The sequence below is a fragment of the Pleurodeles waltl genome, chromosome 5 (genome assembly GCF_031143425.1).
Source record: "Pleurodeles waltl isolate 20211129_DDA chromosome 5, aPleWal1.hap1.20221129, whole genome shotgun sequence".
Lineage (NCBI taxonomy): Eukaryota > Metazoa > Chordata > Amphibia > Caudata > Salamandridae > Pleurodeles > Pleurodeles waltl.
The window spans coordinates 1,465,524,521-1,465,550,306 of NC_090444.1; positions in this window are offsets into that span (position 1 = coordinate 1,465,524,521).

Consider the following 25,786-nt stretch of genomic DNA (forward strand, 5'->3'; position numbering starts at 1 on the left):
GGATGAAGCACTCTGGGCACCAGTCCCCCTCCAGAACCAGTGGAGAAAGGCATCCACTACCTCTGTCCTTGGCAGGATGAAGCACTCTGGGCACCAGTCCCCCTCAAGAACCAGTGGAGACATGCATCCACTCAGTCTGTCCTGCACAGGATGAAGCACTCTGGGCACCAGTCCCCCTCCAGAACCAGTTGAGAAAGGCATCCACTTGAGAGACTGTGGCTTTGCACTCCCCAGGATTGAACAGTAGGCAACCCACCCACTGTAGAGACTTGAGAGACTGTGGCTTTGCACTCCCCAGGATTGAACAGTGGGCAACCCACCCACTGTAGAGACTTGAGAGACTGTGGCTTTGCACTCCCCAGGATACATCAATGGGCATGGAGCCCCCTCGTGGATCTGGCGTGGTGCACTCATCCGGCTGAGGTGCCCCCCCTTCCCTTCCCCCTGAGGTGCCTGTTGTATTTGTATTTGATGCCCCAGCAGTGTTCTCTCCGTTTTGATCAGGTATCTCGTGTGGGCCTCGCCCATGCATTTTGGGCCCAGTGGTCCACGGACAATGACTTGTGCATTACCTGCACTATAATCGTGGTGTATATTTTGTTTCATGTGTATATATATATATATATATATATATATATATATATATATATATATTTGGTTACAGTATTTTGATATGTTACAATTTTTCCACTCATTTCCTTTTGTCTTTGCATTCTTCCGGGGGGGTTGGGGGTTGTTACTGTAATGTTTGGATATGCATTGGTGTGTGTGTTGTAGTGGGTGAGGGTCGGGGTGGGGGTGTTGCATGTGTGTGTCCCTGTCTTTTGCCTCCCCCTCCCCTATGTCGTAGGTGCAGTACTCACCGTTGTCTTCGCCGCCGGTGTTGATGATCGTCGTACAGGAGCAGGAAGACTAGTGCAGGAAGGATATGGAGTTCAGGCTCCAGGGTGTCGTTGTTCCTCGTGGAGTGTGTAGAGGTGAGCGTTTTCCCTTTGAAATGGCTGTTTCCACCGTGTTTTTATCCGCAGTTAATCCGCCCCGGAAAAGGTGTCAGATTGGTAGGTTGTGATACTGTGGGCAGTACATTGTCTTCCGCCTGTCTGTTGGCAGCGACCGCTGCGTTGTTTGTTTGTACCGCCGTGGCGGTCGGAGTGTTAAAGTGGATGTCTTTGTTGGCGGTTTCTGCCACGGTCATAATTCCCATTTTTTTACTGCTGGCCTGTTGGCGGTCTTACCGCCGCTTTAACACCGTCCACCAGGGTTGTAATGACCCACATAGTAACGAAAATTACTTTATGTAAAAAAAAGCCATAGAAATTCTCTGAAAAAACAGAGGTTACAGGGATGTTATAGTTAGGAATGGAATTTAGAAAACCATAGAAATTTACTTTAGGAACCAAAAGTTACAGGAAAGTTATAGTTAGGCTAAAATTCACCTGTTATTGTTAAAGTTATCTAAAGTAACTATAACTCATGCCAGAGCGCAACTATAACTCACACCGTCACCATGCACTGCTAGTTACCCCAGATTTTACAGTAATCATGACATCTTTTATAACATAATTGATAATATCACTGTAACATTTGTTGTAAAATTATCATAAAAACTGTGCTGTGTGGGAGCAAGAGTTATAGTTACCTTAGGGCACAAGTTATAGTTACTAGTGAAATATCCGCTCTGAAAAAGCCAGATGTTCAAACCCGTCAGTGCCTAGACAAGGAATGTTGGCATTTGACGATTGCTGCAAATAAATTGGGAAATTCAACTCCTTGGAGTTTGACTATGGTTATATACTAGGGTAGCCAGTAGGCAGTTATAGTTAGGTTAGGACCATTTTTCCATTGAAAGAGTGTTTCTTGACTTGCCTATATCTTTAGTGCCATTTGAAGAATCTTCACAAAAAATTGCAAAAAAAAGTGTGTCTGTGATTCTTGTTGCACACAGAGGTGGTCATTACAACCCTGGTGGTCGGTGTTAAAGCGGCGGTAAGACCGCCAACAGGCCGGCGGAAAAAAAAACTGAATCACGACCGTGGTGGAAACCGGCAACAAAGACAGCCACTTTAACACTCCGACCGCAACGGCGGTACAAACAAACAGCTTGGTGGTCACCGCCAACAGACAGGCGGAAGACAATGTACCGCCCACAGTATCACAACCTACCAATCCGCCACCTTTTCTGGGGTGGATTCACTGCGAACAAAAACACGGCGGAAACAGGACTTCGAAGGGAAAACGTTCACCTCTACACACCCCACGAGGAATCCAGACACCATGGAACCCGAACTCCACATCCTGCCAGCCCTTATCTTCTTGCTCCTCTACCAGGACCACAAACACCGGCGGCGAAGACCACGGTGAGTGCTGCGCCTACGACACAGGGGAGGGGGGAGGGAAAAAACAGGGGGACACACACGCAACACCCCCACCGTCACCCACGACAACACACACACTAATTCAGCATGATACATAACAGTTACGCCCCCCAACCCCCCGGGAAGAATGCAAGGACAAAAGGAAATGAGTGTAACCGTTGTAACATATTAAAATCCAGTACGCAAAAAAATATATATATACACTATAAACAAAATATATACCAAGAATAGTAGTCCAGGTAGTGCTCCATTGAAGTCCGTGGAACACTGTGCTCACACGGTATGGGAGAGGCCCACAGTCAATCCCCGAACATGACGGAGAGAACACTGCAGGGGCATCAGATAGCAATAAAACAGACACCTCAGGGGGAAGGGAAAAGGGGGCACCCCAGGCGGTTGAGTGCACAACGCCAAATCCACGAGGGGGACACATGCCCACTGTTCCATCCTGGGGAGTGCAAAGCCACAGTCTCTCAAGTCTCTACAGTGGGTGGGTTGCCCACTGTTCCATCCTGAGGAGTGCAAAGCCACCGTCTCTCAAGTCACTACAGTGGGTGGGATGCCCACTGCTATATCCTGGGGAGTGCACATCCACAGTCTCTCAAGTCTCTACAGTGGTTGGTATGCCCACTGTTCAATCCTGGGGAGTGCAAAGCCACAGTCTCTCAAGTCTCACAAGTGGGTGGTTTGCCCATTGTTCCATCCTGGGGAGTGCAAAGCCATAGTCTCTCAAGTGGATAGCAGTCTCCACTGGTTCTGGAGGGGGCATTGTGCCCAGAGTGCTTCAACATGCCAAGGACAGAGGTAGTAGATGTGATACTCCACTGGTTCTGGAGGGGGCTTTGTGCCCAGAGTGCTTCATCCTGTCAAGGACAGAGGTAGTAGATGTGATACTCCACTGGTTCTGGAGGGGGCTTTGTGCCCAGAGTGCTTCATCCTGCCATGGACAAAGGTAGTGGATGTTTGTCCCCACTGGTTCTGGAGGGGGCACTGTGCCCTGAGTGCTTCATCCTGCCAAGGACAGAGGTAGTGGATGTGATACTCCACTGGTTCTGGAGGGGGCATTGTGCCCAGAGTGCTTCATCCTGCCAAGGACAGAGGTAGTAGATGTGATACTCCTCTGGTTCTGGAGGGGGCTTTGTGCCCAGAGTGCTTCATCCTGCCAAGGACAGAGGTAGTAGATGTGATACTCCACTGGTTCTGGAGGGGGCTTTGTGCCCAGAGTGCTTCATCCTGCCAAGGACAGAGGTAGTGAATGTTTGTCTCCACTGGTTCTGGAGGGGGCATTGTGCCCAGAGTGCTTCATCCTGCCAAGGACAGAGGTAGTGGATGTGATACTCCACTGGTTCTGGAGGAGGCTTTGTGCCCAGAGTGCTTCATCCGTCCAAGGACAGACGTAGTGGAGGTTTGTCTCCACTGGTTCTGGAGGGGGCATTGTGCCCAGAGTGCTTCATCCTGCCAAGGACAGAGGTAGTGGATGTGATACTCCACTGGTTCTGGAGGGGGCTTTGCGCCCAGAGTGCTTCATCCTGCCAAGGGCAGAGGTAGTGGATGTATGTCTCCACTGGTTCTGGAGGGGGTATTGTGCCAAGAGTGCTTCATCCTGCTCATGACAGACTCAGTAGCGTCAGTGCCCTTGGCGCTCATGGGCCAGCGGTGCTTGTTGCGGCGGTGTCATTGGCAGCGGTGCTTGTGGCGGCGGTGCCCTGTTCTGTGGTGATTGTGGCAGCAGTGCCCTGTTCAGCGGTGCTTGTGGCGGCGGTGCACTGATCAGCGGTGCTTGTGGCGGAGGGGTCCTTTGCAGTGACTCCGCTGCTGGCGGTCATGTCTGGCCCAGCGGGGCTGGTGCTGGTGGTCCTTCATGGCCCAGTGGGGCTGGTGCTGGCGGTCCTTCATGGCCCAGCGGGGCTGGTGCTGGCGGTCCTTCATGGCCCAGCGGGGCTGGTGCTGGCGGTCCTTCATGGCCCAGCAGGGCTGGTGCTGGCGGTCCTTCATGGCCCAGCACGGCTGGTGCTGGCGGTGGCCTCCTGGATAGCAGGGCTGGTGCTAGTGGTGGCCTCCTGGGCAGCAGGGCTGGTGCTGGCGGTGGCCTCCCTGGTGGTGGCCTCCTGGGCAGCAGGGCTGGTGCTGGCGGTGGCCTCCTGGGCAGCAGGGCTGGTGCTGGCCTCCTGGGCAGCGGGGATGATGGCGGTTGCCTCCTGGGCAGCGGGGCTGGTGCTGGCCTCCTAGGCAGCTGGGCGGGTGGCGGTGGCCTCCTGGGTAGCGGGGATGATGGCAGTGGCCTCCTGGGCAGCGGGGCTGATGCTGGCGGTGGCCTCCTAGGCAGCTGGGCGGGTGGCGGTGGCCTCCTGGGCAGCAGGGATGATGGGGGTCTTCTCAACCGTGCTGCTCTTCCCAGGCTTGCTGGCTTTCTTGTGGGCCTTCCCCACCTTGGAAGGTGTTGCAGCTGACTCCACACTCCCACCTGTTCCCCTGGGAGCAGCTTTGGTGCTGGAGTCTTCCCCCTCTCCCGCCGGGCACTGGCCAACTTTTGATGCTTGACAGGTGGGGGACTGTCCGTGCTGTGGCTCCGTGCCACACTGGCTGCCCTGGTGGGTGGTACACTCCAGATTCCGGTGACTACAGGCACCACTGGTCTCAGAGATGTTGTGGCTGAGGTGCTAGGTTGGGACCTGGAGAGTCGGGCCCTAGGAGACGGATGGAGTGGGGGAGGTGAGGGGAAGAGGTCAAAGTTGGACAGGAAAAGTTTCTTGGGAACACTTTGACGGGTAGCTGGAGGGGGTTTGGGAGTGGAGGAAGAGGTTGTGGTTATGGGAGGTGTTCGTTTGGTGACTTTGGGTGAAGGTGCATGCGGTGGAGGCTGTAGTGAGGTGGATGACTGTTGGGTGGGTGTGTGCCTGCGTTTGTGTATCTTGGGAGGGGGCGTCACAGACACAATGGGAGAAGACACAGGGGATGTGTGAATGGTAGTGGGGGTGGTGACTGCACATGAGCGGGGTGTGGTCGTGGGTGTGCTGGTGATGGAAGTAGTGGCTGTAGATGTAGTGCATGCAGGTGTGAGTGGAGACGAGACTGGGAGGGAGGAGGGAGACAAGGAGGAGGGGGACACAGTGGAGGCAGCGGATGTTGGTGTGTCTGCATGTGTGTGATGCTTGCGTGAGTGCCTGTGGGATCTGTGGTGCTTATGTTTACCTGAGCTTCCCTTGTGTGTTGACGTGTGTGCATGCTGGTCTGAAGGTGTGCTTGGGAAAGGCTGAGGTAGAGGGGATTGGGTCTGGGTGGAGGTAGTTGGAGGGGGAAGGCTGGACACAGGGACAATGGCTGCCATCAGTGCTGAGACCAGAGTCTGAAAAGCTCGCTGAAGGGCCACCTGACCAGAATGAATGCCCTCCAGGAACGCATTTGTTTGTTGCAACTGCCTTTCTACACCCTGGATGGCATTCAAAATGGTAGACTGCCCAACAGTGAGGGACCTGAGGAGGTCAATGGCCTCCTCACTGAGGGCAGCAGGGGTGACTGGGGCAGGGCCTGAGGTGCCTTGGGCGAATGTGATGCCCACCCTCCTGGGTGAGTGGACAAGGGGGAAAGGCTGAGGGGCTGCTGGGAGGGCGGTGCTGGTGGGGGGGTGGCGGCTGTACCTGTAGATGCGGGGGGCACATATGTTGCCGCCACCACAAGGGAGCTCCCATCAGAGGACGAGTCCGTGTCACTGGTGTCAGCTCCTGTCTCCGCCGTGGAGCTCCCCTCGCCCTCCGTCCCACTGGTGAACTCCGAGTCCGTAGTCTCGCCCTCCAGGGCCATGTGGGATGCAGCTACCTCCTGCTCCTCCGCCTGATGATGCTAATGCACACAAGAACAAGTAGACCACAAAAAGGGGGACAACCACAGAAGAAAGACATGTTGAGTGCATGCATTACCGCTACCATTGGCGGACACGACAGACACAGAAGCCCCCTGCACTATGTCGCGCACTTGGGCTCCACTGTTCAATCCCGGTGACATGGCCTACAAGGCTAGGGCCGACATCTGCACACATGGATGACACAGGAGCCTGACTAGGTGAACTTGGCACTGTACACAGGTGGGGTGGGGTGCCACAGGGTCTGCCAGAACAAGGGAACCTAACTAGCACACTGGCCCTGGCCTAGGGAAAGCCACAGCCCACATCCCCCACCCAGACACATCCACTGCGTGCAAAATCAGCAGAATGAGAGTGTACTCACCCCCTTGTGGCTGCTGTGATGCCCTCAAGCGCCCATCCAACTCCAGATACGCCACCGCCAGGATCCTGAACATCAGGGGGGTCATGGTGCAACGGGCACCCCTCCCACGTTGGAAGGCCATCCCCAGCTGGGCCTCCGCCATCTCCTTGCTCCAGCGGCGAATGTCCTCCCATCTCTTACAGCAGTGGGTGCTCCGTCTGCTGGTGGACACCCAGGGTCCGGACTTCCTTGGCGATGGCACGCCAAATATCCTTTTTCTGGTGGGCGCTGACCTACATGAATTGTACATGGGGGAAATGAAAAGTTATTACCAACTGCACCGTCACAGTCATTGGCCCCCATCCCTACCCTTGCCATGTGGCACATGCACTCACCGTCATTTCATGCACGCCTCAATCTCCCCCCCCACATCTTTCATCCACCCCACTCCACACAGGCATAGCCCATACAGCATGCTCCCAGTGTACTTACCTGTTTGTCTGGAGGACCGTAGAGTAGCGTGTACTGGGGGAGGACCCCATCTACAAGTTTATCCAACTCCTCCGATGTGAAGGCAGGGGCCCTTTCCCAAGACACACGAGCCATTGTCTCTTCCAGACCGTGGTCACAGCAGCACTTGCAGTGCAGGTCCTCTCCTGTCGAAGATCAGGTATCGAGTGATTGAACAGATAGAATATGGCGGTCACGTCCGCGGCGGTGCGTACCGTCACCGCCGGCGTACATCGTCATTGGCTCCTGGGACCCATAGGGTCCAATGTTAACCAATGCAGAATTGCGCCGCGGTCTTCGACTGCCTACTGCGATGGTGTACAACGCCAGCTCAGTTACATCACATCCCATTGTCCCACTTTACAGGTCAGGCAGCTGCCATTTCAGGGGCCCACATGGCTTAATTTTCTACCTAGGCCTTGCCTCAACACTCATACAGGCCAAATTTTGGATTATGATTCGTGTTCTGTGTAAGCTGTGGGGAGGTACCTCTGAGATGGTTGACTCTGTGCTCGCTGTTGTCCTTCATAGGCACTGTCCGCTGGGACATGTGAGGAGATGGCAGCATCCTCCAGTGTACAGACTGCTGGTGGACCTGTTGACAATGGAGGAAAGACATGTGATCATCACCTACAGGCTTGATCGTGCCACAATCCTGGAACTGTGTGCCCAGTTGGAGCCAGCCCTGATGTAAGCTATCCGCCATCCCACAGGAATCCCCCCTCAAGTGCAGGTGCTGTCAGTACTCCATTTCCTAGCAAGTGGGTCTTTTCAAACAACAGTGGCCATAGCACCAGGGATGTCTCAGCCTATGTTTTCCAACATGTTGTCCAGAGTGTTGTCTGCCCTGCTGAAACACATGCGGAGCTACATCGTTTTCCCTCAGGTGGAGGATTTGCCTACAGTGAAAGGTGACTTCTATGCCCTGGGACATATCCCCAACATCATAGGTGCCATTGATGAGACACATGTGGCTTTGGTACCCCCCGCAGGAGTGAACAGGTGTACAGAAACCGGAAGAGTTAGCATTCCATGAATGTGCAGATGGTGTGTTTGCCCGACCAGTACATCGCCCATGTGAATGCCAAATTCCCTGGCTCAGTGCATGACGCTTACATCCTGCGGAATAGCAGCATCCCTTATGTGATGGGGCAGCTCCAGAGGCACTGTGTGTGGCTATTAGGTGAGCACCTGGAAGCAAGTCATTGGGAATGGTTGTCTGGGGATATCCCTACAGGTTAGTGTGTGTCTAACAGTTGTCCCTCGCCATTTGCAGGTGACTCTGGCTACCCCAACCTGCCATGGCTACTGACCCCAGCGAGGAATCCCAGGACAAGGGCAGAGGAACTCTACAATGAGGCCCATGGGTGATCTCAGCGGATAATAGAGCGGACCTTCGGCCTCCTGAAGGCCAGGTTCAGGTGCCTCCATATGACAGGTGGATTCCTATTCTACTCACCAAAGAAGGTGTGCCAGATCATCGTGGCCTGCTGTATGCTTCACAACTTAGCTTTGCGACAACAGGTGCCTTTTCTGCAGGAGGATGGTCCAGATGGCGGTGTTGTTGCAGCTGTGGAGCCTGTGGATAGTGAAGACGAGGAAGCAGAAGAAGAGGACATTGACAACAGGATCTCTGTGATCCTGCAATACTTCCAGTGAGACAGAGGTAAGAATACAAACCTGCCTACTACATGTACTTTAACACTACTACCTCTCTACTGTCTGCTGTTTTCACCCAGTGTATGGTCACTGAGTTGTCACTTTCCCTTACGATTTCACAGATGTGGGTCCCACTGTGTGACATCTGCTGTGTTTCCTCATGGATTAGAGCTGTGTGACATAGGTATGTTGACATTACATTTGAAAGAACATTTTGACACTGTAATTGCTAATACACTATTTCGAAATCACAGACTTACTCCAGATTGTGTTGTGCTTCAAGGGTGTTTATTTAAGTGCTCAATATTGGAGGGGGTTGTAAAATGGTGAGGGGTGATGGTTGAGGAATGTCCATGGCAGAGTACAGTCTATGAGTCTCACAGGTGTATTGCCCATATGGGCATAGGAAGTGGAGCTGGGGCAGTTCCAATATGGACAGGGTTACAAAGTGGGACAGTAGGATGACAATCAGGGTGGTCTTATTTCTTGGCGGGGTCTTGACATCGTGCTCTGTCTTGTTCCTGGTTCTCAGGGACCGCTTGCGGGGTGGTTCTCCCTCTGCAGGGGGTGGGGTGCTGATGTGGTGGTGCTGTGGCGGGGCGTCCTGTCCACTAGCGCCGGCGGAGGTGGTGGGCAGTTCATCGTCCAGCCTGTGTCAGGGGCCCCTTGTTGTGCCACAGTGTCCCTCCTGGAGTTGAGTACTTCCTTCAGCACCCCTACGATGGTGCCCAGGGTGGAATTGATGGATCTGAGTTCCTCCCTGAAGCCCAAATACTGTTCCTCCTGCAGGCGCTGAGTCTCCTGAAACTTGGCCAGTACCATTGCCATTGTCTCCTGGGAGTGGTGGTACGCTCCCATGATGTTGGAGAGGGCCTCGTGGAGAGTGGGTTCCCTTGGCCTGTCCGCCCCCTGTCGCACGGCAGCCCTCCCAGTTCCCCTGTGTTCCTGGGCCTCCGTCCCCTGGACCGTGTGCCCACTTCCACTGCCCCCAGGTCCCTGTTGTTGTTGGGGTGGTGGGTTAGCCTGGGTTCCCTGTAGTGGTGGACACACAGCTGATTGACGTGTCCTGGGGACGGAGGTATGGGCCCGCTGGGTGGGTGCTGTGCTGGTGTTACCAGAGGGTGGAAGGTCTGTGTTGGGCTGTGCCTGTGCGAGGGGAATCGACTGTCCCGAGGCCCACGATGGACCGGGCTGATCATCTGGATCCAGTTGGACAGAGCTGCTGTCATCACTGTGGGCCTCTTCTGTTGGTGGTGTGGACATGTGTGGACCCTCCTGTCTGGTGACGTTAGGTAGGGTTCCTGCAGGGGTATAAAAGGATGTTTATTACATCTGTGTGTGCTATGGTGTGCAATAGGTGGGTGACCGTGCACCCCAGTGCTTGCATTCCTGTGTGGGACCTTGTGTGATGGTGGTTTAGGGGGGTGTATGGGTATGTGCAGTGGCCATGCATTGGTGATGGGTGTCCATGCGTTGTTGTTACATGCAGGGCTTGGTGTTGGGATATGTGGTTTGTGATATTGGGACATTTGTGAGGAGTTGGAGTGATGGGGGTGAGGGCGAGGGTGGGGGTATGTGATAGCATGCGGGTAGGGTGGGGGATGTAATAGTTAAGATTTGACTTACCAGAGTCCATTCCTCCATCTACTCCTGCGAGGCCCTCAGGACGCAGAATCGCCAAGACTTGCTCCTCCCATGTTGTTAGTTGTGGGGGAAGAGGTGGGGGTCCGCTGCCACTCCGCTGAACCGCAAGGTGGTGTCTTGAGACCACGGAACGCACCTTCCCCCATAGGTCGTTCCACCTCTTCCTGATGTCATCCCTATTTCTTGGGTGTTGTCCCACTGCGTTGACCCTGTCCACTTTCTTCGCCATAGCTCCATCTTCCTAACTATGGAGGTGTGCTGCACCTGTGATCCGAATAGCTGTGGCTCTACCCGGACGATTACCTCCACCATGACCCTGAGCTCCTCCTCAGAGAACCTGGGGTGTCTTTGCCGTGCCATGGGGTGGTGTGGGTGATGTGTGGGGTGGTGTGTGTAGTGATAAGTGGGGTGATATTTAGTGGTGTGTTGTGTGAGGTGCGTGGAAGTTCTGTGGGTGATGGTATTGTGTGCCTGTGGATGCTTGGTTGTTGTTTGTGGTGTCTCTCTCTGGCCTTCTCTCTGTGATTCTGGTAGTAGGGGTTTGTGAGTGATGTGGGTGTGTGTTTTATATTGTATTGGGTGTGGGAGTGCTGTGTGTATGTGTATCAGGTGTGTGTATTTGGAATTGTCCAATGTGGCTGTGTTTTGTAAAAGTGTGTGTATTTTGAGCGTGGCGGTGTGTACCGCCAATGGAATACCGCAGTTGAAAGACTGCCGCGTGGATTCGTGTGTCGTGATAGTGTGGGCATATTTCTGTTGGCGTGACGGTGGAGGTTTTGTTTTCACCAGTTTATCACTGACCTTTGGTGTGGCGGACTTGTGTGGGTGTCTGAATTTTGGCAGATTCTGAGCTGTGGGTCATAATAGCTGTAGCGGATTTCCGCGGCCGCAGCGGTGTGTTGATGGTCTTCTGCACGGCGGTAAGCGGCTTTTACCACCAATGTTGTAATGAGGGCCAGAATGTTTTTGGGTGATCCAACAAACGGGGCTGAGAAAAAAGGAGGAGGTCAAAAAACATGTGTTTCCCATGTTAATTCTCATTTTGGCTTATAGGTAGCTTTCAGTAAGCAGGTTATGCTTTTGGATATTCACTGTAAATCATTCAGTAGTTTATGAGAAATTAAGGAAAATCCAAAGCTGTACCTCTCTGGCCGCAAATAAATCATGAATATTCGTGAATGTGTGCACCGAATAGACGCGCTGTAATTGGCTGCCAACAACCCGATTAGAAAGTTCTGTCTGCAATTTTTATGTTATAGGAGAAGGTCCCTGGGGCTGAAAATAGACTAGACAAGTCGTATAAGGTGTCATAGTGGAGGTACCCTGACCTCAGGGGTGTGATATAGGGGTATTTGAGGATCAAATTATGGGTTGAAAATGATGTTTTTCACCATGTGCAATAGTCGCAAATATTCGCAACTATCCTTGAATATTCTAGACTAATCGAGGATATTCGGGAATATTCGAGAATATGCAAACAAAAACAAAAATACACATTCACAGACTCATTCATACACTAATTCATTCACAAATGTACTCCGAGACTCATACACCCACTCGCACACCCACTCAGACACTTATGAACCCATTCACTGATCCAGTGACAGAGACTGGCCCTCTGGCCAATCCCCACTGCTCACGGCCAAAGGCCATGCGTGGGTTGTTATACTGGCCTGTCTGCAGGCCCTGCGACCAACCTCTGCAGCGGATGTCCGAAGGCCGTTCACAGCGATGGTTCGATTAATGTACAGTAATTAAAATTACTTTACTTAAAAAAAAACATGGACATTCACTGAAAAAAAAACCGAAGGTAACAGGGACGTTATAGTTAGGTTCTGAATTTTCTCATACAAAACAATAGCAATTCAGCACTTATAACTTGAGTTATTTCAAGTAAATATAACTCATGCCCTAAGGTAACTACAACTGGGGCCTTCATCATGCAGATCTAATTACTCCACATATATATCATTGATGACACCTTCTATTACATCTTTGATATTATCACTGCAAAGTTTGCTATAAAATTATTGAAAAGAAAAATGTTCATGGTGAGGGCACGAGTTATAGTTACCTTAGGGTATGAGTATGAGCTATAGTTACTTGAAATGTAACTCTAACATCTTTGCAATGTTTTATGGCCGCAACTTTTAGGTTGCAGCCAGCCAAACAGATTCTTCTTGTGGCGCGTGGATCTGCAGATCAATCCATGATGGATACATGGAGGATCCACATCCATATATGTCTATATTTTTTGGCCTTAAATTACTCTGCAACTACTCAATGGATTTACACCAAATCACAAAAAGCATGATCTGCGCAACAGCATCTACCTTTGTGCTAATTTTGGTCTAACGACATTCAGTGGTTAGGGGTGTAGGCGTGTCTAAATGTCCTATGGAAAAATGAATGTTGAAAGATCATACCGAATCTTGCAAGACAGAAACTGAACTTAGCAAAGCAGAAGTTTGGAAAATTTTGTGAATATTCATCAAACTGCGCCAAAGTTATTAGCAAAACAAAAATCACTTTTTCTATAGAAACTAGGGGCCAGATGTATCATTTTCCCTAATTATGATTACCTAACTGTGATTTTCTGCTAATCCCAATTAGGTAATCGCTATTTCAATGTATGAAACCCCAGGAGTTTCATTTAGGGCTTCCCAACGGTTCGCAAATCGACCTACCTCATTAATATTCATGAGGTAGATTGCAATTTGCAACCCATTGTGAATGGCTACAATCACAGGGATGGTGGCCTGCTGGGCTCAGCAGATCACCATGTCTATGATGGCTTTTAAATAAAGCAATCTTTTTTTTTTTTTAATACAGCCCATTTTCCTTGAAAAATGAAAAGCTTTCTTTTCATTTTTTAAGAGAAAGCAGTGATCTGTGGGATCTACTGTTTAAAAAATGTCTTCACATCCATTCACAAAGGGGAAGAGGTCCCTTAGGGACCCCTTTCCATTTCCAAATGGGTTTCCACCTACTTGAAGTTCGTGGTAAATGTGAATGTTTTGCGACCGCATTTTGGTTACAAAACATTTCTACATTCCGCTGTGATCAGGTATTAGGAAGGGACTCCCTTGACACTCCCTTTCCTAATACCAAATGTATGTAGTCATAATTCCAATTTGGGATTCTGTAGCAAGTTACTGAATCGCAAATTGGGATTCATACATGCAAAAACACATTTTTGCTTAGCAAACTGCACATTGGATGGTTTGCGATTGTGAAAATGCATGGTACATCTGGCCCTAGGTCCTAAATATAACTACCTAGTGGCGATTTCCACTAGGTAATACACATATATATATTGCAAAACAATTGGTCTGAAAAGGGGCGCGCTCTGACTGCTGGTGCCAGCATAGCGTTGAGACCTGGACCCTCAAAAAATAAGCCAGAAATAATTGCTGCACTCACAGAGGTAAAGATTAGCAGATTCCATTTATTCACAGAGCAGCACTTCAAACACAGCTACGCGTTTCAACATTTCGCCTTCCTCAGGTGGTTTCAGTTTGTAGGCACACATGCTTCTCATTTACCTGCCTTATATAGGCACAGGGGCATTCTGGGGGTTATAGTTCAAAGTGCCACTTTCAGCAAAGAGGCAGTGCTGTTTGAACTGCCCTTTGCTGTAACAAAATGCCAATGAAGAATCCTGGGCCATTTCAGCTGAGCTAAGCACCAGACGGTTTTAATGTCAATGGCAGAACCACAGCTGAGTAAGTGGGGTCACATGCAGGGTGGCGAAGAGGTGCTGATGGAGGGGTTAGATTTTAGTTTAAGGCAGTGCTTTAAATGGGCCGGTACTCAACGGTATGGAGTACCGGCACTGTTTTATTTTCTCCCCTTGAGTACCGGAACTTTTCCTCTGAGAAGGAGAGTACCGATACTCACGGGGGTCCTGGCATTGACGCAAGTGGTGCTGCTCATGAATTCCTGCCTCTGCAGCAGTTTCAGTTTCAAATGCCTCTCAGAGGGTGGAAGCCAGGGCTGAGCTGCTGTGAGAGCGCCGGAGCAGCGGCTCTTGTTTGTAGGCCTCGGTGAGCTGCCTGAGCTGCTGTGGAAGTTACCAGGGGAGGGCTGCAGGGCGCTATCTTCAACTTAAAAGGCGAGGGTATAAGGTGATTGTGAAACCTAATGGGCAGGGGTGTGGGAAGCAGTGCTCAGGGCACTGTAGCTTGTTTAGTAAGCCCGTTGTTTAAAATGTGTGCACATTTTCACCCATCAGCATTTTAAAGTGAAGGCATGAAAGAAAATCCCTGCCCTCTCCACCGTCTTTCCCGATTAACCTCAAAGAAAAACGACATTAGAGGCTAAATAAATGATTTTTTTAGCGTTCTACAAGTGGCAACCTCTTGCTTTAGCTGGAAAACTAGATCCAAAACAATTGTTACATGGAAGATGTTCCATGGAAGATGTGAAGTTGATTCAGAGTATGAAATGGATGTTTAAGACAGGGACATCTTAAGGTTTTCGTGGCCCTTGGCCAAACGTATTTAGGGTGTCCCTCTTTGGAACAGCTTTGAATTTATGATCCAGTTTCAGCTCTTTTGTGCCCTCTTTGGCCAGGACATTGTCAGTGCACAGACACACTGGGTTTACATCTAGTATTCTGGGAAAGTGACATGATTTCAAGTTTGTAACACAGCATCAGCTCACTATTACTATAAATAATCTCTGTGACACCCTCCCTTTTCTCATGTGTGAGGTACTGTTTTGAGAAACAATAAAGTTTTTTATGGAGGTTGCATTCAACATAAACACAACATTTGCCTGTAAAATGCAAACATCACCTACATTAAAAATATATTAAAGGAAAACACTATTTAAGACAATCTGTTTAAGAATTAGTCCAGGTCATCAGGACGAGACTCTCTCCAGAACAGAGTTGGCTCTGTCAAAGGCCCCCCTGGAAGGCTGGATCAACGTGTCTGCCATAATGCTGTCTGCCATAATACGCAGAATGAAACATGCTGATCACAGATTTGTTTATGTAGGTAGCTCCGTTGGTTGTTATTTTTGCTGCAGAGATCCTTGTGTTACCTGTTGCCAAAGTCCTTGGGAGATAGCTTAATGATTCATGAACCTGCATCAAGGAAATACATGAAAACAGCAAGGCATACATTGGGAATGTTGCTGTTTTTTCCTCAATACATTGTTATTCTAAGATTGCTAAAGAAGGATTGCTTTGGTTAATAATCACCACTTCTTATATAATTACAATATAAATGGCCATTAGTGTAATAACTCATGAACAGATACATCGTTCATTCTTACAGTGCATGCAAATTTCTGGCATACAAAGTTTAGAATGTCCAAAAACCTTGCCCCGCCCCTTGCCCCGCCCTTAGCACCACCCTTATGCCCACCCCAAACTCCAGCCCAGTCCACCACTCTTATTAGTGAGTACCTGCACTTATTTCTTTTTCCATTTAAAGCACTGGTTTAAGGACATATGTAGGATGAACTTTGGGATGGGATGGGATGGAAGGTATGTTTGGCATGGGCTGAGTTTATATGTAACATGTAGAAATGCTAAAATAGAATATAATGGCCCAACTTTTGTTCCGGGTAGCTTGGGCATATGTATGATGTGATAAGGCCATATTACTGTCGATTGATGGAATTAAGGGTTTCTTGGAATGGGTGTGTTTGGATGAGTTGAAGACCTACGTTAGGATTGGCTTAAGCTTATGTACGCTTATACGCTTATGGTAAGGTTAAGATTGGTTCAGAAAAAGTAAAGGGGCGTTGATTGGGGTCTGTGGTTAGGACACATTGTGGGGTATGTTTATCACTGCAAGACCCAGGCTGACGTTTAGGATGCCCTAGTCTATATCGTATGTCAAACTGTACCATAAAGATATATTTGCTCACTTTTGCTGTGATGTTACTTCAACAGCAAAAGCACTTATGTGCGTGAAGCACCCACAAGGTGTCCCATGTCTACCTCCATTCTCTCCTCTACCTGCAGTGTGTAGTGCTGCATCTGGGCCGGTGGAGATTGTTCAGGAGTGAGAGTGTGGCAGAACTCAGTCCTGAGGCGGCATCTTGCCGCACCAGGGTCCAGATCCAACATAGCAAAATAGCAACATAACACCTTTAAATTACCCATCTGGGTTGGATTATTGAGTATAGCATGAAAGAAAAGCAATTAATAAGGGCACAAACTGCAGGAAAAAGCCTTTGCGCAGAGAAGGAGTAAGACTAAAGGTACGCTCCATCCGACTCTCCGTTAGAGGGTATCTACTTTTTTGTTTGCGGATCAGCGCCTTCTTCTGGCCAAAGGCATTTATTATTATTTTATCTTGGCTCCATCCACAAATGTGAAACGAGAGGTGTCAGTTACATTAGTTGGTTACTTTCTAAAAAAACACTGCGATCTGTGCCCCTACAGTTCACAGCCATCAATAGATCATCAGTTGTATTGTTTCCTTTACATTCTGAACTAAGTTTCACTGTGAAATTGGTGCGTTTCAGATATGAAACATCACATGGTATTGATTTTTTTTTAAATCACTGTATTGATTGACAAACACTTGTGTACTGATTTATAGGGGCCACACTGGAATTCTAAAGTACATCAATGGCTACGTTGATTAAACTTTTTTTAGAATAACATTGCCATTGTTCTTCAGTAATGTTTGCAGATCATGGAAAAAGAACGCAGCTCTACGGTACGTGCCCAGATTATGCCTTTAAATTCGTGCAATGGCATGCATATCATATCCTGCAGGTACCTGGCTTGTCGAAGGCTCTAGCTCAGTAGTCAGAGTGGGCGGATCGGAGGGCCACGACGTCCCCCAACTTTAATAATTTATGAAAAAATGTTCCCCTACTGTAGTGTCGCTGACCAGTGATGGAACTGGTCGCAGGACACTCCCATTATTGGCCGAACGCCAGGGGCGGACATAGTTGTTTGAATTACATCTGTCATATGGTTGACGCCCCCGATGTGTGAAGGTGTGGTGGTATGGCCCGAGTCACGTGGGGGCGGGATATCAATAAACGGTGTGGCCCAGGGCGTGGCAGACACCGATGCGGCACACCGAGGTGAATACCGGTGTATCATGTGGCTGAAACGTCTGGGCCTCACGAACATAAAACGAGAGTGTCACGTGCATTATTGTGAGAGCCGAGCGTGGTGTTGGGTAGCCCCACACAACACTACAAAATTGGTGACGAGGATTTCCCTACCTGCCGTGCTGTTCCCGGGTGGCGGCCGTCTCCCCGGCGGTGCTCGTGCCACAGGGACGGAGTACAGCGGTGGTGCGCGTTCGCTCGACGCCATCGCTCCCACTCACCACCGCCCGAGCTGACGGCATCGGAGCCGACGCAGTGGATTCCTGAAGAGTTCAACCTCGCCACGTGCAGAGCGCTGGCTCCGCTCTTGAACACCCGAAGGTAGGCCACGTCCACCCCAGCCCTGGGGGAAATTCCGTGCTGTTCGGCTGCGCGAAGCTCCTAAAAGGGGCTGCCAGCCTGGAAACAAACTGGTACTACATTCTCCAATGCCCTTCAGCGTGAGCCCAAGAATACTGTGCTGCACATCACCGCATCCAATCAAGCCCTTTCCATCCCCACAGAGCTAGTGACTACATTCCCAGTCGGTGGGGCATTCATACCACTGTACGCCCAGCTGCATCAACCATGTCAGCCATACCACCAGTTGAACATTTTGTAGTGGAAGGGGCCCCGTCGGCTCATGCCCCAATATGGAAAGATTGGGTAGACAGGGTCCTACTGTTTTTCGAAGCCACCAAGGTGGAAGGCCCCCAAAAGCGCGACATGCTTTTGTACCTAGGCGGCAAAGACATTTACAAAATAGCAAAGAACCTGGTGGAAGACACCCCCAAAACACATACCACTCTCATTGCAGCATTAAACAGACAATTTGAACCAATGGCGAATGTAGACTATGAGCGGTTTATTTTCCGTCAAGCCCGTCAGCAAGCAGAAGAGTCAATTGACTCATTCCACATGAGGCTGAGAGAACTGGCCAGCACCTGCAGATTCGAAAATGAGGTGGAGGAAATAAGGGGGCAAATAATACAGGGCTGTGCGTCGGCAAAACTCAGAGAACGGATACTGAAGGAGTCAGGAAGATCACTCCCGCATATACTTATGATGGGACGCACGAAGGAACTATCTAAAGCCAGGGCGTCTCATATGGAGGCAGCCCTACAGAGTCTGTAGCTTCCCACACCAACAAAACCAAACACCGCCCACCCAAACCAACCACGAGGCAGTGCGGCTACTGTGGCGGTCCAGTACACAGGCCATCGGAATGCCCGGCCAGAGGGAAGAAATGTGCAGGTTGTGGAAAGCTAAACCATTTTGTGAAGGTGTGTCGGTCTAATAGACAGGCTCGTCACGGTGCTGCCGCCATTAACAACACCACAGATAAGTCAGAACAAGGCAGCGACCTGGATATGGATGACGATGAAAATGGGGAACATGTCATTCATTCTCTATTCACAGTCGGAAACACAGCCCAGTCAGCCAAGAAATTGCCAAAGTGCCAAATACAGGTAGGCACCCACCACCTGGTAGCTGTTGTTGACACAGGAGCGTCGATTAATGTCCTAGCAGCTGAAGAGTTTGGCCGAATGAACCTGACCCCTGCGCTGACCAAAGCCAAGATCCGAGTATATGCATACGGACAACACACGCCGCTAGCCCTAAAAGGAGTGTTTCAAACCACCATCACCTACGACTCAAAGACAGTCCAGGCGAAAGTGTATGTGGCAGAAGAAGGGCACGGAATGTTGTTGGGCTGCAAGGCCGCAGAAGAGTTGGGGGTTGTCACCTTCGCTTTCAGCGTGCATCAGGAATCGCTGACGGAACTACTTGATCAATATAAAAAAGTCTTTGAAGGGATTGGATGTCTGAGAGGCAAAGAAGTAAAGTTACACATTGACAAAACCGTGTAACCAGTCGCGCTCCGCCATCGGTGCATAGCGTTCCACCTACGACCCCAGGTCGAAAAAGAACTAGAAAATCTAGAGCGGGCTGGCATCATAGAAAAGGTGACGGGCCCAACACCGTGGGTATCACCCATTGTCGTCACAAGGAAACCTAAACAACCAGGCGAAGTCCGCATTTGTGTGGATATGCGACTCCCTAACGCTGCCATCAAGCGCGAAAGACACTTAACACCCACTATCGATGACATCCTCAGTGAGCTCAGTGGGTCATGTTGGTTCTCAAAGCTTGACATGCGGTCTGGATACCATCAACTGGTGTTATCTAAGGAATCATGCTATATCACTACGTTCTCCACTCACGTAGAGTTAAGGAGATACAAACGTTTAAATTTTGGGATATCAAGCGCAGCAGAAGTATTCCAAAGCACAATACACGAACTGCTGACCGACCTACCTGGCACCATCAATGTCAGCGACGAAATTTTTATATATGCGCCCACCATAGAGGCGGGCCTAACACTACATCGCAAGAAGTGTGAATTTCTAACTGACAAGATACAGTTTTTCGGATACGTTTTTTCTGCACAAGGAGTAGCCCCAGACCCAGCAAAAGTGCAAGATGTAAAAAACAAACCCTCCCCCACCAATGTGACTGAAGTAAGGAGTTTCCTGGGCATGGTGAACTACTGCGGTAGTTTCATTAAGGATCTGGCGTTATTGACCCAGCCCCTCGGGAGATTGACCAAGTCGTCAAAGTCGTGGTCGTGGGAATCGACCGAACAAACAGCTTTTGTCGCTATCAAAGACGCTTTGTCGAGCGACACAACTCTCAGATACTTTGACCCCAGAAGAGAAACGAAAATTGCCGTGGATGCAGGACCAAAGGGTTTGGGCGCTGTGCTGTTCCAACGACAAGAGGGGGGTGACTGGTCCCCGGTGGCGTTTGCCAGCAGATCCCTAACCGAGACCGAACAACGATATTCTCAGACAGAGAAAGAAGCAATAGCGGTACACTGGGGGTGTAGACATTTCCACCTTTACGTCTACGGTCGACCCTTCCTAGTTACCACCAATCACAAGCCCCTCATCCCATTATCCACTGGCACGGCATCAAAACCACCACGAAGAATAGAGAAATGGATGCTACAAGTTCAGGACTATGGTTGCCAGTTGGAATACCGCCCTGGGGTGGACAATCCAGTCGACTATTTGTCAAGACATCCCCGAGAGGCCTCCCACAGCGAACTACAGGAAGCCCAAGAGACAGAAGAATATGTCAAATACGTGTCTGACAGATCAAGGTCATTACCCCTGTCAGTAGCCGAGATCATCAAGGCCACCGCCGAGGATGAATGTATCCAGAAAGCTCTAGGAGCAGTCGAGACCAATAAATGGTATGTGGTGAAGAGACAGCTGCCCACTCTGACTCCCTGGTGTCAACGCATCCTGGGGAGCCTTTACAATGTGAAAGAGGAACTCACCGTTGATGCTGATGGCTGTCTCCTCAGAGGATGTCGTCTTGTCATCCCGTCCTCTCTCACAGAGAGGGTAGTACATCTAGCACACCATGGTCTTCAAGTGTAAGGAAATGCCTCCTTGGCATGGTTACCCCCTGACTTTTTTCCTTTGCTGATGCCAAGTTATGATTTGAAAGTGTGCTGAGGCCTGCTAATCAGGCCCCAGCACCAGTGTTCTTTCCCTAACCTGTACCTTTGTCTCCACAAATTGGCACACCCTGGCATCCAGGTAAGTCCCTTGTAACTGGTACCCCTGGTACCAAGGGCCCTGATGCCAGGGAAGGTCTCTTAGGGCTGCAGCATGTCTTATGCCACCCTGGGGACCCCTCACTCAGCACAGACACCCTGCTTGCGAGCTTGTGTGTGCTAGTGGGGATAAAATGACTAAGTCGACATGGCACTCCCCTCAAGGTGCCATGCCAACCTCACACTGCCTATGAAGTACAGATAAGTCACCCCTCTAGCAGGCCTTACAGCCCTAAGGCAGGGTGCACTATACCATAGGTGAGGGCATAAGTGCATGAGCACTATGCCCCTACAGTGTCTAAGCAAAACCTTAGACATTGTAAGTGCAGGGTAGCCATAAGAGTATATGGTCTGGGAGTCTGTCATGTACGAACTCCACAGCACCATAATGGCTACACTGAAAACTGTGAAGTTTGGTATCAAACTTCTCAGCACAATAAATGCACACTGATGCCAGTGTACATTTTATTGTAACATACACCCCAGAGGGCACCTTAGAGGTGCCCCCTGAAACCTTAACGGACTACCCGTGTAGGCTGACTGGTTTTAGCAGCCTGCCACACTCCAGACATGTTGCTGGTCACATGGGGAGAGTGCCTTTGTCATTCTGTGGCTAGTAACAAAGCCTGTACTGGGTGGAGGTGCTTCTCACCTCCCCCTGCAGGAACTGTAACACCTGCCTGTGAGACTCAAAGGCTCACCCCCTTTGTTACAGCACCCCAGGGCACTCCAGCTAGTGGAGTTGCCCGCCCCCTCCGGCCACGGCCCCACTTTTGGCGGCAAGGCCGGAGGAGATAATGAGAAAACCAAGGAGGAGTCACTGGCCAGTCAGGACAGCCCCTAAGGTGCCCTGAGCTGAGGTGACTCTGACTTTTAGAAATCCTCCATCTTGCAGATGGAGGAATCCCCCAATAGGGATAGGAATGTGCCCCCCTCCCCTCAGGGAGGAGGCACAAAGAGGGTGTAGCCACCCTCAGGGCTAGTAGCCATTGGCTACTAACCCCCCAGACCTAAACACACCCCTAAATTCAGTATTTAGGGGCTCCACAGAACCTAGGAACTCAGATTCCTGCAACCTAAGAAGAAGAGGACTGCTGAACTGAAAAACCTGCAGAGAAGACGGAGACACCAACTGCCTTGGCCCCAGCTCTACCGGCCTGTCTCCCCACTTCTAAAGACACTGCTCCAGCGACGCGTTCCCAGGGTCCAGCAACCTCTGAAGCCTCAGGGGACTTCCCTGCATCTAGAAGGACCAAGAACTCCAGAGGACAGCGGCTCTGTTCACCAAAGACTGCAACTTTGCAACAAAGAAGCAACTTTGAAACAACACACGTTTCCCGCCGGAAGCGTGAGACTTTGCACTCTGCACCCGACGCCCCCGGCTCGACTTGCGGAGAACCAACACCACAGGGAGGACTCCCCGGCGACTACGAGACCGTGAGGAGCCAGAGTTGACCCCCCTGAGTCCCCACAGCGACGCCTGCAGAGGGAATCCCGAGGATCCCCCTGACCGCGACTGCCTGCTTCAAAGACCCGACGCCTGGTAAAGACACTGCACCCGCAGCCCCCAGGACCTGAAGGATCCGACCTCCAGTGCAGGAGCGACCCCTAGGTGGCCCTCTCCCTTGCCCAGGTGGTGGCTACCCCAAGGAGTCCCCCCCCTTGCCTGCCTGCATCGCTGAAGAGACCCCTTGGTCTCCCATTGATTTCTATTGCGAACCCGACGCCTGTTTGCACACTGCACCCGGCCACCCCCGTGCCGCTGAGGGTGTACTTTCTGTGCTGACTTGTGTCCCCCCCGGTGCCCTACAAAACCCCCCTGGTCTGCCCTTCGAAGACGCGGGTAATTACCTGCCGGCAGACTGGAACCGGGGCACCCCCTTCTCCATTGAAGCCTATGCGTTTTGGGCACCACTTTGACCTCTGCACCTGACCGGCCCTGAGCTGCTGGTGTGGTAACTTTGGGGTTGCCCTGAACCCCCAACGGCGGGCTACCTTGGACCCAAACTTGAAACTCGTAGGTGGTTTACTTACCTGCAAAAACTAACAAACACTTACCTCCCCAGGAACTGTTGAAAATTGCAGTGTCTACTTTTAAAATAGCTATATGTCATTTATGTGAAAACTGTATATGCTATTTTGCTAATTTAAAGTTCCTAAGTGAAGTACCTTTCATTTAAAGTATTACTTGTAAATCTTGAACCTGTGGTTCTTAAAATAAACTAAGAAAGGTATTTTTCTATACAAAAACCTATTGGCCTGGAATTGTCTCTGAGTGTGTGTTCCTCATTTATTGCTTGTGTGTGTACAACAAATGCTTAACACTACCCTCTGATAAGCCTACTGCTCGACCACACTACCACAAAATAGACCATTAGAATTATCTCTTTTTGCCACTATCTTACCTCTAAGGGGAACCCTTGGACTCTGTGCATACTATTCCTTGCTTTGAAATAGTGCATACAGAGCCAACTTCCTACATCAAGGAATAGTCAAAACAAAGAACCGACTGAGATCCAAAGTGTGGTTCCCTCTCCTGGATGACCAGGTGGAAAATATGGTAAGATCCTGTAAGTGGTGCCAAGCGTCAGGAGAGCCCAACAGGCAACCCCGTGTTGAAACGGAACCCGGTCCTGAGTCACCTTGGGTGTCCGCTAGTCTTGACTTTGGAAGTCTCCCAGACAGCCGTCACACCATGGTCCTGATTGACGACTTCTCGAAATACCCAGAAGTAGAATTAATAAATACCCTGACAGCTGATGTTGTGATATCTCGAACTGAAAAGGTGATGGTCACTCATGGTCTCATTGCAGAAATAAAAACAGACAATGGCCCTCCATTTCAAAGCTGTGAACTGGCGAAATACTTTGCAAATGTAAGAATTTGTCATAGACGAATCACGCCTCGATGGCCCCAAGCCAATGGCGAAGTGGAGCGGTTCATGCGGACCTTAAAGAAAGTCATAAGGATTGCCCATGCGAGTGGTCAGACCAGTGACTATGCAATATTTTCATTCCTGCGAAGCTATCGCCAGACTCCACACTCCACCACAAATCAGGCCCCAGAGCATGCTGTGTTTGGCAAAGTTATTCCGGACTCAATTCCACACCATGAGTCATGGGTCCCCGGGCCCATCAACACCTCTCAAGTTCAAGACCGGAGGTCAGCCACAAATCGTCGTGCAAGTAAGCGACGCAGAGCCAAGTGGTCAGATATGAAAGTTGATGATACTGTATTGTTGAAGGACTCTTCCGGCGGGAGTACATTCCGCATGTTTTTTTATACCAATCCATGGACTGTGTTGCGGCGAAATGGTTCAGCAATGGTTGCTCGGCGAGGTGATGATGTGGTGACCCGCAATATATCTCTATTCAAAAGATTCAATCATACTCCCAGTAACATTCAAAGGTCCAGTAAGCCAGCTGATGAAGATGACGGTGCATTCCTCCCTGACCGCCAGGAGAGGGACGAACAATCTCCAGAGAGGCCTGTTGAGGTCTCTATGACTCCTAATCCCAGTATCATCACGCCTAGTGGTCCTGGAAGTTTGTTCGGTCAGGGGAGGTCTTCATCAACCAGATACCATCTGCGCAGTAACCCTGCCCCCTCAGTGAAGTTGTGCGATCATTTGCTAAATGTATAAGCTCTGAAAGTATGGTTGATTGTTGTTTACTGTTGGTTTAATTTTAGGAGGAATGTAGTGTCGCTGACCAGTGACGGAACTGGTCGCAGGACACTCGCATTATTGGCTGAACGCCATGGGCTGACATAGTTGTTTGAATTATATCTGTTATATGGTTGACGCCACCGATGTGTGAAGGTGTGGTGGTATGGCCCGAGTCACGTGGGGGCGGGATATAAATAAACGGGGTGGCCCAGGGCGTGGCAGACACTGATGCGGCACACCGAGGTGAATACCGGTGTATCGTGTGGCTGAAACGTCTGGGCCTCACGAACATAAAACGAGAGTGTCACGTGCATTATTGTGAGAGCCGAGCGTGGTGTTGGGTAGCCCCACACAACAATACACCCTACTTATTATTAAAAGACAACAGGACGGTAAATTCCAATCGGGCAAATGCTTCAGCTTAAGTATCATTCTGGGAGTCTCCTGTGCTGTGAGACTGAGGGAGGGGCAGGCAGCTTAACAGTAGACAGGCCTTCTTACTCTGGTGAATCCTCGCCTAAAGAAATGCAAATGCGCACAAATGGTGAAACTGCAAATGTAAAGGGGGCTTGGGAGCAGGTACTGGTTTATAAATAAATCATTACCTAAAGTATAGGTACTACTAAAACCTATATTTTGGAAGAATCGTTTTATCTGAAACCAGCTGCACATTTGGTAGCAGTCTGTGTATACTGCGTGTAATGCAAGTTTAAAATAATGACTTACATTTTCTCAGTGCTTCTGGTCACAGGCTGGGTCCTGGTAGCACCAACAACTCACAAGCCACAATTCTTCATTGCACCATCCAAGATGTCATCATTTGGCTTTCTGGTTGCAGACAGACATCTCAACACATTAACTAATAGAGGTTTCATAATACACAATAGTGTACATAAAACTGATAAACGTAGTTTTTTTCATTTAATCCATGAGTTATTCTACATGTAGCTTCCCGAAAGAGAATATTTCGTTTTTTTATCCACATTTTTTACCCCGACCAACACTAATTCACCCCGCCCACTGCATGCAGCAT